This window comes from Corvus brachyrhynchos, unplaced genomic scaffold (genome assembly GCF_000691975.1).
Source record: "Corvus brachyrhynchos isolate BGI_N302 unplaced genomic scaffold, ASM69197v1 scaffold63, whole genome shotgun sequence".
Classification (NCBI taxonomy): domain Eukaryota; kingdom Metazoa; phylum Chordata; class Aves; order Passeriformes; family Corvidae; genus Corvus; species Corvus brachyrhynchos.
Window position 1 is genome coordinate 1,557,433 of NW_008237227.1, and position 8,290 is coordinate 1,565,722.

The window sequence follows — 8,290 nt, forward strand, 5'->3', positions numbered from 1 at the left end:
GCTCGGCCGCTGCCCGGGTGCTCGGCCGCTGCCCGGGTGCTCGGCCAGCACCGGGCGCTCGCCAGCCCAGCCACGGGACACAGGAGGAGAGGGCAGCAAGGGAGCTCACCCACCAGTCTGTGCCCACCAAAGAGCACAGTGAGCACGAGCTCATTCTGCAACCACGATGACAGAAACAGAAATGCTGAGCCTCTACCAAGCTCTGAGGAACAGGAAGCTCTACCCATCTGAGGCACACACAGACTTCTACATGCCAAGAACCCCAAAGTCGTATCCACAGCTGGAGCTTTCACAGCTGTGCTGCTACACTGTCAGCCTTTTCATGTCAGGATTGAACATTGTCTGATTGTTCCTACTAAAATAACTAGCAACAGCCAGAAAGCTTCAACAGCTTGCCACATCCAAGCTTCAGAGCTCAGGAGCTCCTGAAGGACAGGAGCTGTTTCTCACCGACTGTGACACCACTGCACAGGGGTTTGTGCTCAGCCACCCCTCTACCTCCAGCTCCAGAGCTTCAGCTGCAGCAGCCCGGGAAGGAAAAGCCCTGCCCTCCCCACCACCTTCCCTGAACTTGCTCCCTGCCACCCCACACAGCATCTCCTCACCCTAGAAATCATCAGCTAGAGACCACGAAAGAATGAGCAGCTCAACGAGGCTTTAAAGCAAAACACAACAGAAAATACCCTCACAAAAGCAGTGCTTCCCGAGTTGGATAAACCCCCTAAAAGCACTATTTGCAAAACTATCTGACGACAGACAGGCAGGCATATGATGAGCAGCAAAAAGGTCTGTCAGCCATCTGCAGAGGAATACAACAAATGTGTGGGATCTGTTTTACATGGGTGGGAGATCTGGGTACTTCCTAGAAAACAAGAAAACTGAACACACTCAGACTCACAGAGGTTAGTGCAAGGGCCAGCTGCCAAGGACACGACAGCAGGGAAAGGTCTCACAGATCCCAAGCCCTAACACCCCTTCCCGCTTCCCAACACCCACCTACACTCGGGGTGGGCTGGACCAGGGTGGATTTGATTGCACCCAAGTCAGGAGCCAGATTCCCCAGACTGACGTCTGTCCTACCCCTGCCCTGGCAGCAGCACCCAGGTAGAAAAATACTGGGCAGCTCCTCCCATTGAAACCGCCGGGTCCCCCGCGGCCCAGGTATCCCACCCACCGCACAGCATTCCCAGAGCCCGTTCCCAGAACGCATCCGCCCAGGCAGCAGCCGCGCTCCCACCTGAGAGCGCTATTTGCCTTTGCACTACCCAAGGGAAAGCTCTGAACCCCGCCGTGGGGCTGAGGGCAGTCTGCAACAACACTACAGATGTGTGATCCTTTCTTTCATGGGCTTTGAGACAAGGTTCTGTACACAGAAATTGTTCAGCTCAGCCAAAAAATAGAAATAAAAAAAATGTTCCCTGAGACTTCCAGCACAGAACTCTGAGAAACAATGAGAGTTTCGCTGTGAGCTATGTGAAATTATTTCTTCCTGCAAACCCATCCTGGCCTCAGATCACCGCAACCACGCCGCCCCAACCACACTCATAAATTCCCCATCGGGTGAAATGGAATCATGGGGGACACAAAAGAAGCCCTAAAAAAAACCCCAAATCAACTAAAAATATGTATTTCAAAATTTTATGAGAGAAAACATTCTGCTGGCTACTGAATATTTCTGAGCATCCTCCATCAACACACAACTATGAAAAATTAGCTAAAGACATTATTACCCTCATATAGGGCCAGTCGTGACTAATGTATTAATGATTGTATAACTCTTTGAAAAAATAAAAACTGCACTGTTTTTGCCTGAACACCATGGGAATCCAATTTAACCATGATCAGAAGACAGTTAGACTATTTTTCTTCACATTTCGAGAGATACAGTCAACCTCTTTAGCCTAAGTTCAAGGGAAAAAAATTATAACAAATTGCATTTTAAGTGCAGAAGGGACTGCCTTGTTCTCAAGAGTCCACCCCCCACATAAGAAACAACAGAACATTTTTACTAAGTCCTATGTCAAAGTTATATAGTTCTGTTTGAAAGTCTGTGTTTACAAAATCCCTGACAGGAATAATTCTAAATGTACTTTTAACAAACTAGGTGGTAAAGTTCAAAAGATGGATAAATTAATCTTTTTCACCATGCAATGTAAAATTTTCACATAATTTTCCAAAATTTTCTAACAAGATTGCCGTATTTTGAGAAGTTTCAAATAGCAAAGTTAACATTTCTCCTATGGGTATAAAATAATAACATATTTCTAAGGTGCAGAAACACTCACAAGAGTTAGAACTTGCTTTGGAAGTTACAGATCGTCACATTCCCTGAGCAAACAAAAAAGTAATGAAAACCATTTTTCCGCACCAAACAAAAATGCTCAGAATCCTAAAGTGAAGTGTGCTCCCCAAGGCCCCCGTGTGAGAGGGAGCCAGCCGTGGGCTGGGACTGCGAGGCTCAGGAGACACGGAGTAACAAATTACATCACTGCGGGACTCGGTGGAATTCCCCCAGGAGAGCCGGGAACTCTCCGCTCCCTGCAAAGCGCCGTGCTCAGGAAAGGCTGTGCTGCCATCCCTTTTCAAGTCACTGCCCAGCCCCAGGGAATGTTTTCTGGCCTCCCGAAAGACTCCAACACAATATCCAGGAACGCTCAGTCCGTACTTAGACGACCTGACATGCAAATCGTGATGCTGCAAAGAAAACAAAGGCAGAGGAACGTGTGGAGTGCTCCGTGCCCACGGACCAGGACAGCTCAGCCGTCCCAATAAAGATGCCTCCTGGCAACACATTAACTCCTCTTTAAACACTCGGGAACACAATCGGTTTAATCAATATCCTCAGGCACCACCAAACCCATCCATCACCTCCACTGCAACCCCTTTGGAAGCCACTGTCAACCAGCTGCCACCGAAGGGACCACAGCTCCTTCTCTTCCTACTCAATTTTCTTCTAAGGCAGAGGAGTATTTTTAGTTTAGAAACCAATTTAAATTCTACTGGCAGAACTTTATGTTATCAAAACTTCTGCAGTACAATGCAGACAACCTTGACAAAGCAGTTCTCCCAGGAGTCACACACAGGGCTTGAAAACAGGAAACAGTGAAGCCACCGAAGGGACCACAGCTCCTTCTCTTCCTACTCAATTTTCTTCTAAGGCAGAGGAGTATTTTTAGTTTAGAAACCAATTTAAATTCTACTGGCAGAACTTTATGTTATCAAAACTTCTGCAGTACAATGCAGACAACCTTGACAAAGCAGTTCTCCCAGGAGTCACACACAGGGCTTGAAAACAGGAAACAGTGAAGTTGAGTAGGGAGATTTTAAGAGGAACTCACCCAACATGTTCTTGAGTAAAAACTGGTGTACACAGAGACGCGAGACTGGACATTTTATACACAAATGCTCCCCAAACCAAGCACAAACAGTACCTGCAGCAGAAGGTATTTGCTAGGTACTTAGTCCCCCTGTCCATGTTCCCTGATGGTTGTTGCAGAGATGCTGATTACTTTTCACATTTCTCACAAATTCAGAAGTGTTTTGGCAACCATTCATTACATTTTTAAAGGGAAAATCACGTACTTTTAAAAACTACCAGTAGTTTTATTTACACTATTTCTCATCATTGAAAACAGAGGAAAGAAGAAAATGTCAATGGAGAAAACACCTAAAAAAAAATCCCACAGCACCAGACCAATTTTCAAACATAAAAGGCAGCTCTGACCTGGCAGCACAGATCATGAATCAGCCTTCACTCTCCTCAGCCTAGGGAGAATGGACAAGGAAGAAGTTCTAAGCTAAACTTTTCCATTACAAAACTTAAATACACTTTTTTGCTCTAAAACTCTGTTATCCAAGCTCAACTCAGCCATGGCTCATATCCCAAATGGAAACTCCAGTATCATCCGTATAATTAAGTTTTATTATAATGGGAATTTGTTTCTTCTCCCTTGTTCCATGTCTGTGACAGGAAACTGAATTTTCCAGGAAGTTTCCATCTGTTTAGGTGTCACTCAAGTATCTCCCCTTCTCAGAGGGAAGTTCAGTCCAACTGTCCAGGCCCAGCTCACAGCATTTCCCCGTGACAGAGTGCAGCCCACAGCCCTGAGCTCTGCCTGGGACCTGGAACCACACCCCAAGAGCAGCCGACCAGGGAAGGGCACTGGGGGACACAGGAACTGCAGAAGCAAAGGAGAATTAGCTCAGAGAGAGGAGAGGAAGAGGAGGAGAAACCTTCACATGGACAGAATGGCACAGAAGTGGAAAATTTTACACAACTGTACACAACCAACTATGGAGGCATTTCAGATCTAGTGCTAAGTATAACTGATTATAATATGTAATTATATTATACACTCCATTCAACTTTGGCAGTATAAAACTCTCAAACAGGCTCTTGCTTTTACACAAGAGCAGGAGGGAAATAACATCCTTACACTCATCTTTACATAGAAAAACAAAAAGTCTACAGTTTTTATTTTATTTTTTTGGCAATCCATGCCATTGCCCATGCTTGGGTGTTGCTTCCACAATGCTACTGTACCACTGAGCCTTCAACCTCCTGGCTAAAATTATCAAGAGCTGCCTCAGAACACCGGATGGGGCTCTGTGAGGTACCAGTCAGTGCTACCATGGGTTTCTTTGTTCCTCCCACCCCTAATCTCCCTAAAGCCACATGTTGTCTCACATCCCCTTACTGGGATTACAGGATGTTTAAGACAAGAACTGTATTCTCATCCTGTATTTCCCAGCACCAGCTGGGTTCCTGGCCAAGCATAAAACGCTGTCCTGCAGCCCTGCCAGCTCCAAGCACTCTCCATCAGCAGTAACAACCTTTCACGTACCTTAGAAATATCTTTCAGAGATTGCAGGAGGAAGTTTCCTATGGATAAGCTAAGCTGATCAGCTAAACTGATCTGACCGGCAATCGTGTCTCTTACAAGCATTTCAAGTGAATTTCAGAGAAGGCTGTTAATGCTGAAGAGACCCATGATTTGCAGTTACCTGCATGGTATCTGAACCAGAGAAAGGCATGCTAAGATGTTTATCCCAACAGACAGCACCTTTAAAACACAGACGTTTGTTGCATAAATTCTACTATGCTATTTTTAAACTCAATGTGGTATTAATATGCAATATAATAATAATCACTTTATTCCAGAGGCTGAAACTTGTATTTCACATCCTCAAAACACACAAGGCACAGCCCTTCTGCCTAATGCACACTCGGGAGCAGTTATTTTCAAGTTTTAAAAGCTCTAGAAAATATTGTCTTATACATGCCTGTAAAAGGATGATGTACTACCTACAGCACTGTCCAGGAAACTGTCACATGATCACACTTAAATCCTAGAAATACACACACGGGTGCTCCAGCTGCAGAACTGAACCCTTATCACCCATCATGAGGCAAGAGGGAGACCTTGAATCCACCCAGAGCTGATTCAGCTGACTTATACTGACATACTGTATTTACATTTTGGCTTTCTACTGCTGCAACTCCATGTGTGCCAATCTGAATCTGAAATCAGAGCTTTAATTAGAACTTCATAATTATGTGGGTCCAAAAACTTCTGCCACCCCCTGCTATGTGAGCTGGTGTAAAAGACTATGGGATCACAAGGAAATGAGCTGGCTTATGCCTTGTGCAATGGGAGCCCAGGAATGTTAGCTGATTTATGTAGCTGGCACCCATTTCTCCTAAAAACAATTCCCTAAAATTAAAGGGACAATCTTGACCATGGAATTCATACCTACAGCACAACAAAACATTACAGAATGCACAAGAGAGATTACACACTGAGAAAAAGCTGATGACATAAAGAACACTAATTTGTGGAGTAACTTCCCAAGGGAATTCCTAGAAGTCCAACACTTGAGACTTTAACCACTACTGATACTTCCTGCGGCATTTCTCCAACAAAGCAGAGTTTTTAAACCTTTGCGCTCAGCACCTCACAAAGATCTGTGCAAGGAAAGTACCAAACACTCCAGGTTCCATGGACACGGACCCAGAGCCAGGTATTTGGATCTCACAGTCTAAACAAACAGGGCAGAAAGAAGTGAGCCTATGAAAAGCTTTCCAGTATTAAAACAAAAAGCCCAACCCAAACCCACAGTGCACAGTTAGCTCAGCTGGCAAGAGTGGGGTGCTGAGAACACCAAGGTTCTGGCTTCAATCCCTCCACGGGCCATTCACTGACTCCATGGGCCTTGTGGGTCCCTTCCAACTCGGAATATTCTGGGATTCTGGCAGAGTTTTGGGTGGTCATAGTGCTCACTGTCATGATCTCTCAATGTAACCTTTACCTAAGTATTTAAACTTTATCTTTTAAAACACCCAAGCTAAAAAGGCTTTGATGGTTGAACAGGGCTTAATGACCTTAAATATGCAGAAGGTGTAAAAGGTGTAACAGCTCTTAGCACTAAGAGAAAAGGAACACAAAAAGTAAATGATAAAAAGATGGACTGGCCTTTACCAGCCTGAACTGCAGATCTGTGACACTGGGAACAGCAGCTCTGTGTGGGGCAGGCCCACTCCCCCATGAGCACCTCAGGCTCAAGACAGATACCTCAGTAATTCTATTTTACTCCACGGCTTCACAGAGAGTGTGGAATTTACTGAGGCCTCTCGATACTGACACACCACAAACAGGAGTCCAGGAGGCAGAGATAAGACTGGTTAATCAGCTGTAAGCAAAATATTTGAAATAAACAGCAGCTACAGTTATCTGAAAGCCAGCCACAGTAGAAAAAAAATATATACCAAAGGAATAACCCTAATATTCAAAGAAAATAAAGGGTCAAGAGAGAAAGCAGAACCATTAAGAGGTAGTTTGTGAACAGGAATATCCATGGAGGCACAAGCAAATAGAAGAAAACAAAACTAAAAACGTGGTTTGCTCTACCAAAGTGAGAGTGACAGAAAAGCCGAGCAAGAAAAGCTGAAGAAGGGGGAAAAAAGCTCAGGAATTTGGGCAGGGACAAATTAAAGACAGACAATTTCAACAGCACAAAGCGTAAAACTAAGATTGCAAAAGGCCAAGAAGGGAAAAAGGCAAGGCAAGGAGAACAAAGAACACATTTCAGAAGACCAGGCTTAAAGTGGAGAGGCCAGAGAGCACAGCAATGCAAATATGTTATTAAAAAAAAAATCAGAACAATATTTGCATGTTTTTTGGCAAAAGCAGTCTGGTGACTGACCAAAAGCAGGAAGAATTTATGGGAAGAAAGCACAGCTGGGGTTGGAATTAACCGGGCCTAGGGTGATAAATAAAAAGCAGAGGTGCATCACTACTGGCATCGGGGCTCCATGAGGAAAAATCCTTAAGACAAATTACTTCAGGAAATGACGATGCAGAGATCCTGGGAACGGGCTCCCTCCTTCCCAGTGCAAACAGATCTCTATTTTCAAAGACTTTAAGTGGGAGGAGCCAATAGCGAGAGGATAGGAAGCATCTAACGCTACTTTAGCCGCCTCGACGGTTAAATCCTGATCCTGTAAATAAATAAAATATTTAACTTTCTAAACCCCAGTGATTCAATTTAAATTTAGGGTAACACACGCACGGGTATCGACAAACACAGTGGGGATAATCCCACTCTGTCAGGAAAATACAAACACAAACAGGGCAGGACTTAAAACTGCCAGAGAGAAAAAATGAGAATTAAAAAAATTTAGCACCCAAGCGGTCTAACAGCTCAGAGCCCCCTCCCGACACTGATCAAGGCTTCAAGGGGAAGTTCAAGGAAACCTAACAGTTTATTCCAGAGCTTCCTCCCAGGAACGGACCCATGCCCCCACTGCATAAACACAACAGAATGCAATTCCTTCCCAGTATTCCCCAGACTGTAACACCGAAAGTCCGGATACTGCCTTTGCCCACAGCACACAGAACGCTCTTTTTTGGGAGCGGGGAAAGCCCAGCAGACTTTCAGCCTGTTTGCTTTTTATGGTTATTATTGTTACAGAACAATTATCTACTAGGCACAAAAAACCCCAATTCTTGTTTCTGTCAGCTCAAAATTCCTGGCTTTCTATCGGAATTACTTACTGTTTACATTTCAAGAAGGGGGGAAAAAAAATTACGAAGTTCCTCTTCCCCTGCCTCTATGGTCTGCATATTGGTTTGGTTATCTTTTACCACACTCGCTCTTAGTCATCGCTTTTTTAAAGCGATTAACTCCACGACACCAGGGTATTTCAATGACCACTAAAAACTGCCGTACCCTTATCGAAGCAGTGACCACAATAAAGCGCTGCATTTTGAGGCAAACACTCTCTCCGTGC

General features: G+C 44.6%; 1 protein-coding gene across 1 annotated transcript in view; it reads right to left on the reverse strand.

The window, feature by feature from the left end:
* The window catches only part of MSL2 (male-specific lethal 2 homolog (Drosophila)), a 16,543-nt gene that overhangs the window by 7,951 nt on the left and 302 nt on the right, over window positions 1-8,290 (reverse strand). The gene's annotated exons all lie outside the window — the stretch shown is intronic.